The sequence below is a fragment of the Juglans microcarpa x Juglans regia genome, chromosome 7S, assembly GCF_004785595.1.
Source record: "Juglans microcarpa x Juglans regia isolate MS1-56 chromosome 7S, Jm3101_v1.0, whole genome shotgun sequence".
NCBI lineage: Eukaryota > Viridiplantae > Streptophyta > Magnoliopsida > Fagales > Juglandaceae > Juglans > Juglans microcarpa x Juglans regia.
In genome coordinates this window covers 15,197,780-15,208,856 of record NC_054607.1, presented here as the reverse complement: position 1 = coordinate 15,208,856, position 11,077 = coordinate 15,197,780, and the positions used below count along the sequence as shown (strand labels likewise).

The 11,077-nt window shown below is 37.7% G+C and overlaps 1 long non-coding RNA gene across 2 annotated transcripts; it reads right to left on the bottom strand.

Moving 5' to 3' along the window:
* Positions 1-9,506: 9,506 nt before the first annotated feature.
* Positions 9,507-10,275, bottom strand: LOC121240298. Of its 2 annotated transcripts, none has more exons than XR_005935510.1 (2): positions 10,041-10,275; positions 9,507-9,909 (listed from the first exon to the last, which is right to left on the bottom strand). It is a non-coding gene; the product is annotated as an uncharacterized LOC121240298 (long non-coding RNA). The 2 variants fall into 2 exon arrangements; XR_005935509.1 differs by having other exon boundaries at positions 10,047-10,275.
* Between the last annotated feature and the right edge of the window lie 802 nt (positions 10,276-11,077).

Below are 11,077 nucleotides of genomic sequence, written 5' to 3'. Positions count from 1 at the left end.
ACCCTCGAAGTTCTCTGTGCAGTAAGATTCCAAGGTTGTTCTTGATTCATCAATTCATTTATGTTGTGTTTTTCCTTATTTTCATATTAGTCCCGTTACAAGAGGAGTGCATGCATCGCTTTCTGTGTCCATACTAGCCGATAAGTGATTTGTTGAACAGGTACTACATTCAGAATCATACATGAAAAGTGTTTGAAAATAGTGCAAATAACGCCAGTATAGTTGAGGTAATTTGTGGAACTCCATGCACCTAATATTTATTATCTGAAATTGCTTTCTAATATATGTTGAGGTAATTTGTGGGAACTCCATGCACCTCCATTGTTGTTTCAGCGTGTACTTTTTAACATCACTATTGAATATCATATGCTTTTCCTAAATTAACCTCCAAAAAATAGCTTCTTTTGGAGGCAGCTTTTAAATAAAGTCATGAACCTATTAAAACACTCTTGCATAGGTATGGTGCTATGTGAAAGACTACAAAATAGTTTTGGTAGTGGGTGCTTTCTTATGGTTTATTGGTTCCTGCACTAGGTTTTGGTGGTTGTTGACTAATCCGAAGTCGTATACTATAGGTCCCTCCTGTTGCTCTATTTCCCAACTGTCTAGTGCAGCAGAAATTACTATAGGTCCACCCAGAATATTTTAGTGTAGCTCTTGAAGAAATTGGCCTTATCAAGTTCTTCGCCTATATTTAGGAGTCCTCGGTTCTTGCCTTTTGAACTTGTCTTGAGTTTTTAGCACAGTTTCACATCTTATATTAGAGAATGGATGATAACAATTATTGGACTGAAGGGAGTGATACTGATGATCCGATGGAGGTAATGGATATCATGAACGGAATTAGGATACTGTCCTGCTGACGAAGAAGGAATCACCCAAGGCCACAACATAATATGGGCCTCCGAGGGCATCAATATATTTTAGAAATTTTAAATGGCCATCCATATAATTGCAAGGATATGTTTCATCTGGATACCTACATTCTGTTGTTTATGCGCATTGTTACGTAACAATCACCCGGTACGTGATTCTAGAAGAGAAGTGACGGTGGAGGAAGCTATGAGTATGTTTTGCCTTCTAGTGAACCACGCAGAAGGCTAGAGAATTGTTGGGGACAGGTTTCAACATTCGACACAAACAATTAATAAAAACATCATAAAGGTGATTACTGCATTATGTGAGGTTGGGAGACATTTGATTGTGCTAACTCCCAGGGACAGCGTGCACCCTTATATTTCAAACAACCATCATAATTATCCTTGGTTTAGGGTAAGAAATAAAATTCAAACTTTATTTACAACATAAAATGTAACAATCACATCATTAAAAAATTGGTTGTGTGTTTATTGATGGATTTATTTATGACTTGATAAGGATGCATTGGTGTGATGGATGGTACGATGATACCAACTGTCGTCCCAACTGAGTTGTGTGAGGCATATCGAAATAGATTGGGGCGAGTTGCCCAAAATGTGCTGGCCATAGTTGACTTCGATATGAAATTTATATTTATTTACACTGGATGGGAGGGATCCGCGCATGATGCACGTGTCTTCCACCATGCTACCAATGATTCACAAGCCTGTTTTCCATAGCCACTAGAGGGTAAACATTTTTTTTTAATAACTTTATCAAATATTTTTAAGTTTGGAACTTTCATTGTTTTTGCCCTTATATTAATTGAACTTTGTGCTTTGAAAATAAATGGACTCTCAAAGTCAGTATTATCTAGTGGATTCAACTTATCCATGCACCATGGGATTGCTGCCCCTTATCCAAGAGAACGTTATCACATGAGTGATCGTCACAATCAGAGGTAATTTCACGATTATAAAGATTACTTCAATTACTGTCACTCAACAGTTCGTAATATTATGTAACGAACTTTTAGTGTTATAAAAGAACGATTGAAAATCCTCTCCAACATGTCTCTATATGCGGTTGGGCTGCAAGGACTCATTATTACAGCATGTTGTGCGCTGCACAACTTTATTAGAACAATCACTCTCGATGACTAGATATTTCAGACGTGGAGTACGATGCATCTACCAATTATTGAGCCTGCGGTTGATGACAGTGCATCCTCATCTAGTAATGTAGACTTGACGAAATAAGCCCAAAACAGCATGGTTGCAATTAGAGATGAGATTGTCATTTCTCTGTGGGAAGCAATGGGTAGCCATTGTTGGTGTTATTTAAGGATTACGCATGTATTTAATACTAATATTTTATTGTTGGCATTGAAATTACCCTTATTTTTGGACAACTGATTTATTTTTTGCTAGCCATGAATTTAAACATGTTACGATTGTCGATGTGGATTGCTCAATATTTCATCATGCTGGACAGATTATTTATTTAATGAGAAATTGTAGATAAATTACGTTATTGGATTTGGTTATTTATTTATTTATTGTTACTTGTTGGGTTTTAGGAATGAATTTCTTAAATCAGATTGTGTTTAATATTTTTAACAAGGATTTCTAATGGGTTGCAAGTTTTTTTATAAAAAGTTGGATATAATAACTTGTCTTTGATAAATGAAGGGAGTAGGAAAACAAAAAACAAACAAAACGAAACAAAAAACAAAAAAAAAAAAACCGCTTCAACCTAATTAATGATTGGTATTTTTATTTTTTTTTTAAATTAAAATAGGTTTCACGATAATAGGTGTATTAACACATTAATTTATGTATAGAAAATCTCACAAGAACAATATTAGATATTAAAAAAAAATTATTCATCATCCCTACATCATACATTTATTTTAATTATTTTTCTTTTTTTTTTTAACGAGTGTCTGGTGTAGTAATAATGAGTAGCAAAAATCATTACAAAATATTAGGAATGACTGTAAAATATTTGATAAAAGGATTATTGATAGAAAATATTTTAGCATAATATTTTTTAAATGAGGTTGTGTTTTTTTTTTTCCTTACAAATATTTCTAATGACTCAGCAAAATATTTGATAAAAAGAAAAAATAATTACACATAATTTTTTAATAAAGGAAGCGTGAAAAAAAAAAGAGCAAAAAAAATTAGAGCAAAACGTTTCATAACTACCCAGGAAAACGCCGAAAAGCAAAATCAAACCACAAATCACTGTTCATGCACGGGCTTCACGTTGTTTCAGCAAGCAGGTTATATAATAAAATAATATAATTAGTTGTAGGTCCCACCACTATAAATACTTAAAAAAAAGTCAAACTAACCTCATCTCATCTCTATAAACAAACACATTTTATCTTATCTCATCTATACTCAAGATATCTCAATACTATTCACACATCTCAAAAAATCTTATCTCATCTCTGAAAATAAACGAGACCTAATTGGATGACCATCTCTTCTATGGGTCTCCTAAAAACAGTGGCTATCAATCAGCACAACAAAATTTGATAAATAAATAAGAAATTGAATCAGACAGTGGTCCTCCAGATCAACAAGACTGGGCAGAAACAAAGGTGAGAATAGATGTATAGCGTAAAAAAGAAGTATGCCGTAGACTTGGGTTAGAGAATCCTCTTTGAGATAATATAGATAATACACATTATATATATTACCATGCACCACTATCCTACTGCCTACTCTACCACCACCTACTATCTCCGCATAGGACCTGGCTTGCCCACCCACCTCTTTCCCCTTCCCTCCATCTTGAACCACTACCTGGACCTTAGAGGAACAAGACAGCATAAGCTTCATATCCATGGACAAATTTTTCCACCCATGTCCTTCCATCCTTGCCGGGAACACAAGCAATCCACGACGTCCATGACCATCGTATTCAGTTACTTCCAGGTAAAGCCCGAAAGAATTAACACACCAATGAGCAACTAATGCCATGGACCCAGCTCGAAAAGTCTAGTAGAACTCATTTCTTCCCTCTGCAAAATAGCACTCCTCCATCGTATTTGCCAACCAGCGAGAACAAGAAGTGGTGAAAGACATCATCTTAGAAAACTTCCTACCTCTTTCAGTAATACGAAAACAGTTGCCCCCCTCGAGAGATAAGATGAACATCTTATTTTCTACAAATAAGTGTTTTATAGCACCCATCTTAACTCAAAAACAATAACAACCTCACAGAAAAAATTAGATGATTCCAGAGGAAAAAAATCACAAAAGCCCTGTTGGAAACACCTAAACCCCTTAACCAATTTGAAGCTTTTTAACAAAGTTCTGGGCCACCCCTGGTGTCCTCAACTGCCCAGATAGTGTGTGACACCGGAACTTTCTCCAGCTGCCGTGAAACTCAGTTTGGAGGACCATCAGAGTGGGGGAAGGCTGGGTAATTCAGAGGACAGTGCAATGGAAGGTATTTTGGTGGTTTGTGACCCTCCAAATAGAGGGGAGATGATGATCGAAGAAAGGGTGAATACAATGAGGGGCAAATGCCCTGTTGAGGGGATAGAACCCACTCCATTGAAATCGTTTCATCCTAGGGTTTCAAATTGGGTAATACAAACAGCTATGGAGATCAAACATCTTGTTGGGATTACATGTGTGGGGTTTGAAGATGAAATTTTGGCTTTACTCACAGCTGTTGAAGCTGAAAATACACATACTAAAGCTTATCCCTCGCAGGCTTTGGACAAAAAGAGAGAGAGAACTTAAGAGGCTTGTGTGGGATATGAATGATGATGGAGGGGAGCGTAGTTCTTGTCGGGGGCGTGGGAAGGGAAGGGGCTACGATGGTTTTGTTATAAAACCAAAAATTATATCTTGGAACGTATGGGGGCTGAACGAGCAGGCCAAACAACTCCAAGTCAGAAACTTACTTCGACAATGGCAGGGTGATATCATTTGCTTGCAAGAGACCAAACTTGAACTAATTACAAGGCAAATAATTCGTAGTTTGTGGAGAGGGCAGCATGTTGGATGGTCGTATCTACCTTCCAAAGGTGCATCGGGTGGTGTTCTTATTATGTTCGATAAAAGAGTGGTGGAAAGAGTAGAGGAATGTGTGGGTGAATTCACTGTGGCGTGCTCATTTGTAAATGTAGAAGATGAGTACCATTGGGCATTTGCAGGTGTATACAGTCTGAATAGTGACTCAGAAAGAAGCTTATTGTGGGAAGAATTGGCCGGAATCCTTAGTTGGTGGGAATTACCAAGTTGTATAGGGGGAGACTTCAATGTATCTCGTTTCCCGAGTGAACGGTCTGGTACAACCCACATCACTCCCGCTATGAGGGAAATCTCTAGTTTCATTTCAGCACAAGAGCTCATGGATATTCCACTAACGGGAGGCTTATATACTTGGTCCAACACTCGAGATATCCCTTCTTGGTCAAGAATCGATAGATTTTTGTTAACTTCAGATTGGGAATCACACTTTCCTAAAGTTATTCAAAGACAATTACCTAGAGTTTGTTCCGACCACTTCCCTATCCTTTTGGATTGTGGAGGCATCCAAGGAGGCAGAAGGTATTTCAAATTTGAAAATATGTGGTTTAAATCTGACGGTTTTGTAGACAGGGTCAGGCAATGGTGGTCTTCGTATGAATTTCAAGGATCTCCAAGCTACATTCTGGCAAGGAAACTAAAAGCGCTGAAATATGACTTGAAGTTATGGAATGAACAAGTGTTTGGCAATATTATATTACAGCGACGTTCCCTTACGGAGGAGTTACAGGGCCTGGAGGGGGAGGGGGAGGAGGAGGCAAGAATTCTGAACGAAGCTGAAAAAGTTCGCAAGAGACAGTTAGTTACAGATCTTGAACGAGTATTACTAATGGAAGAGACATCTTGGAGACAAAAATCTAGGGCTTTATGGCTTAAGGAGGAAGATAGATGCACAAAATTCTTTCACAGGGTGGCTAATTCGCGTTGGAGGATCAACGCTATAGATACTTTAATGGTTGATGGTGTAGTTTTTTCGGATGAGCCAAGTATTGAGGAGCACATGGGACAATATTATGAACATCTCCTAACCGAACAACAATCTTTGAGACCGTTAGTAGATGGGTTGACTTTCTCAGCTTTAGATCAAGAGGGTGCAGAGTGGTTGGAGAGGCCCTTTGAAGATGACGAAATATGCAAAGTTGTTCGTGGCATGGCTAGTGATAAGGCCCCTGGCCCTTATGGTTTTACCATGGGTTTCTTCCAAACCTGTTGGGAAGTGATCAAGGGTGATCTTATGCGGGTTTTTCAAGAGTTCCATTTTTATGCTAGTTTTGAAATAAGCCTTAATGCCACCTTCTTAGCACTCATACCAAAAAAGGTGGGGTCAGTGGATGTTCGTGATTATCATCCTATAAGCCTTGTGACTGGGATCTATAAGATTCTCTCCAAAATGCTAGCAAACCGATTGAGTACAGTGATGGAGAAGTTAATCTCGAAGCCACAAAACGCATTTGTTAAATGTAGACAAATCCTTGATTTGGTTCTAATTGCAAATGAGGTGTTGGACGGATGTCTCAAATCTCGAGAACTTGGGTTAATCTGCAAACTAGACATGGAAAAAGCCTATGATCATGTCAACTGCAAATTTCTGCTCTATTTACTTGAAAGATGTGGTTTTGGAGAGAGATGGAGGAAATGGATAGAGTTTTGTATCTCAACAGCTCAATTCTCTATCTTGGTGAACGGTTCTCCAGCAGGCTTCTTTAACTCCTCTCGTGGGTTGAGACAAGTAGACCCGCTATCGCCATTACTCTTCCTATTTGTCATGGAAGCCCTTAGTAAGATGATTGTAGGTCTTGTGGAAGGCGGCTCTCTCCACGGTTTCCCGGTGGGGAATGGTTCTCTTAATATTTCTCATTTGCTGTTTGCTGATGACACTCTTATATTCTGTGGAGCAAATCTTGGGCATATCCAATCTTTGAGGGCTCTACTTCTTTGTTTTGAAGTTGTTTCGGGTTTGAAAGTTAATTTGGCAAAGTCTGAGATGGTGCCAGTGGGTAATGTTCCTGATGTGGCAACTCTAGCCTCTCTCTTGGGTGTAAGGTATCTTCTCTACCTCTTCAGTACCTTGGATTACCATTGGGTGCCTCCTTCAAATCAAAGCAGATTTGGGATCCAGTGGTTGAAAAGGTGGAGCGTAGGCTGGCATCTTGGAAGAAGTTGTATTTATCGAAAGGTGGTAGGCTTACATTGATTAAAAGTACTCTCTCTAACCTACCCACCTATTTTTTGTCATTGTTCCCACTCCCAGCAAAGATTGCCAACCGTATTGAGAAGTTACAACGTGATTTCTTATGGAGTGGTTTGGAGGATGAGTTCAAGTTCCATCTGGTCAATTGGAACACGGTATGCATTCCAATTTCTGGGGGTGGTTTGGGTATTCATAATTTGATGAAATTCAATCAAGCTTTATTAGGTAAATGGTTGTGGCGGTACCAACAAGAACGGGGGGTTTTGTGGAAGTCTATTATTGATGCACAGGTTGGGGAAGCATGGGGTGGTCGGTACTCGAATGAGGTATGTGGTTCACATGGTGTAGGGTTGTGGAAAAACATTAGGAAGGGTTGGGAGATTTTTAGGAGACAGACACATATTGTTGTGGGCGATGGCTCTCGCATCAGATTTTGGCATGATAATGGTGTGCTGAAAGTTGTCTCAAAGACATCTTCCCCGCTATTTTTGAGTTAGCACGAGTAAAGGATGCAGCGATAGCGGACCTTTTGGCTTTTTCTAATGGCTCCCCTCAATGGAATGTGAACTTCACTAGGGCAGCCCAAGATTGGGAGTTGGAGGTTATTTCAGACTTCTATGCAGCTTTGTATTCAGTATGTATGACCGAGGGTATGATGGATAGGATGTTTTGGAGCCCTTCCAAAAAAGGTAAATTTACAGTCCGATCATTTCACAGAGTTTTATTAGACCCGGGTAGGCTCTCATTCCCATGGAAGAGTATCTGGCAGACCAAAGCTCCTTCAAAAGCAACTTTTTTTGTTTGGACAGCAGCTTTGGACAAAATTCTCACCATGAATAATCTCAGGAGACGTCGATTAATGGTATTAGACTGGTGTTATATGTGCAAGAAAGATGGCGAATATGTTGATCATTTGTTTCTACATTGCGAGGTGGCTAGGACTCTTTGGGATAATTTTTATACAGGACTTGGTTTATCATGGGTTATGCCCGGCAGATTGTTGGACTTTCTAGCATGCTGGAGAGGCCTTCGAGGAAATACATAAGTTGCAACAATATGGAAAATGGTCCCTATATGTATGTGTTGGTGTATTTGGCGGGAGCGAAATAATAGAAGTTTTGAAAACTAAGAGAGAACAATGGAGGAGTTGAAAGTTTTTTTCTCTCAATTGTAAATTATAGATAGGTATTTCTCATGTATACTTCCTGTATACTTGGATTTTGCCTATTATTATGAATAAAACTTCTTAATTACTTATCAAAAAAAAAAAAAATCATGTTATATATATATATATATATATATATATATATATATATATCAACTTCCGCATGCGCATGCCTTGAGAGTACAGTAATGACACAAGAAGAGATCTAAATAATAGCCTTGCTGTACGCTATGTTCTACAGCCTTATTTAGGTCCCAAGTTCCACACAGATAAAATACAGCTCCAGTGTTTTCTCTTGGTTTTAACAGAATTATTATGCAGTAGTTGTACTACTACTACTACTACTTAAACCCACCAAATTATAATTAATTATCCCCAGATGTGTTTTTTTTTTTTAATGAGATGATTTCACCAAAGACACAAGATCATCCTAATGCTAGCAACAACATGATCAAGAACCTGCCCCCACCACCCACCACCAGATCACACATCGCCAATTACATTAAAGATAACGGCATGTTCAGGTCAAATCATGTCCAAAGGTATGCATCGAGTAGAGATTTCAGAAAAACACACCGAATGAATCATTTTGATGTATATGCAGTTGATGATTAAGATAAGTGAGATGACTGCATATAGCGCAGAAATTTTTTTCCCAAGTTACTGCTGATCAGTGATCACTACCTGAAAGATTGTTAACCATTTTTTTTGTTCTCCTTTGGGAATCAGAACGAATAAACATATATTATGCTGTAATTGTCTCCTATTATTTGTGATATGCCCTTGAGGTCGATATATAATGCATTATTGTCGAATATTGGACTTTCTGCGATTATTTTTTTTTTTTTTTTTGGTTCGATATATATGTTATTGGCTTCAGCAAACCAGCCAAGGAAGGAAAAAATCCAAAGCATAAATAAATGAGGCAAGCAAAAAAATATCCACAGTGGGACAGAAATTGAACGTGACATGTCATTTCAGTACTCTGCATTTCCCTTCAACCAACAAATCTTCCTAAATGATTATATGCACATAAGCATCAACACATACACCACTACTGTAGCAGAACAAAAAACAAAACACCCCACTACCAGTACCACATTCAAGTATGCATACCAAAAAAAAAAAAACTACATGCACGGCAAACCATAAACATTACAGGATTATGCATTGTTAAATAATCTCATTATGCATCATCATTATGCTATTTCAAACCATAACATCTAAACAAAGGAAATGGGTAAACAGCTCTAATACTCATCTAAACAGCTGACCATTACAAATGAAAATTAAAATAACATGAAACTTAGCACTATCGTACTCATCGAAACAGCTCTAATAATATGGATACACATTTATCTCGGTCAGTAACCACTACAATAATAACTTTTAGGTGAAATTCATCTCCCAACTGGAGTCACGCCAACTCATATTTGTGCATTGCATAAATAACAGCTAAAATATTTGAGATGAGTTAGATTCACATACTTGGAAGGACCGTGTTCTTGGAGCCGTGGTGACGATAGAAATACCCCGTGGGTGTTTATGGTAGGATCGACTTCTTGAGGTGCAGTGTTCGCAGATTTTTGGAATGGTGGGTTGCATTTGTGTCGGCATTTGTGAATTTGTAATGCAAGGGGCTACGGAAATAAAAAATTTCTACACTGTTAAACGCTAATCTATGGTCAAAACCTTAGACAAGTAGTTCGTAGGCTTTGGGTCAGGGGGGCAGGGGAATCTCTGTAAAAGGAAGGGGGAAGTGATGTCGTACGGTTACCAGGCAGTAGATGCAACCCAGCTGGATTGGAAGGGACTTATCTCTCACGCGATCAACGGACCTGGGTTGCCTTCACTGTGGGTCTTGAGATGCTTCCAATTCGTGCGTTTCCTAGATTGCAGATGAGATGCCCACTCGCCCATGCCATGAAGTGGGCTAAACTGGTGAGGTCCGGCGTCGATGACGGCAGGAGGTGGGTCTGCCCACAGTGACGAGCTCTGCGTAGAGATGAGGGCCTTCGGAGCCTTACTACATGCATGGAAACAATCCCTTATTCAGGTCAGATTGTCAGTTTGTCGTATTTGAAAACGCATCAAAAAACACTTCACTACACATCAATACACATTTGAATTGGAGAAGGGATGCGTTGAGATGTTCTGAAAGTCATCTTCAAATCCAAACCAGGCTGGATTAACCAAGATTTACCTAGTATCACGATTTTTCCCTTTTGTCCACCCCCATTCATAACCTAATTCCAAATTATCTATCTAAACTCTAAATAATTATAAAATATTATTTACTTTCGATTTTTTTTATTATTCCTTGTCTAATTTATATTCATCATATTTTATAGATTTACTGGTTATATTTTATATTTTAGTTAATCAAAATATATTTTATTTTAATTATCATAATTTATAACACGTTTTATGATGGTTTATATTTAATAATATACCTGTTATTTCGTTCATTCTAACTAAATTATTTTTTTTACTTATACTTTGTTACTTATATTTTTGAATGATATTTTCTTTCTGAATCTAACTGTAACTTCTAAAATTCTATGCTTGCATTCATTTAAAATTACGTGTAAATATCTTACCTTGTCAACCTTTCTTGTATCCAACCGAATATCTATATTTTTCATCTATCATTTCTTGCTAACTTTTTTTCAATCCAACAATCATAAAAATAAGAATAAGATATTAAAATGAGATTGATAGGTCAAAAAAGAATAAGAAATGGAAATAAACTGAGAAATAATTTTGGTGTACTGTTAAATTGAGGTCAAATAAGAATAAAATAATGAC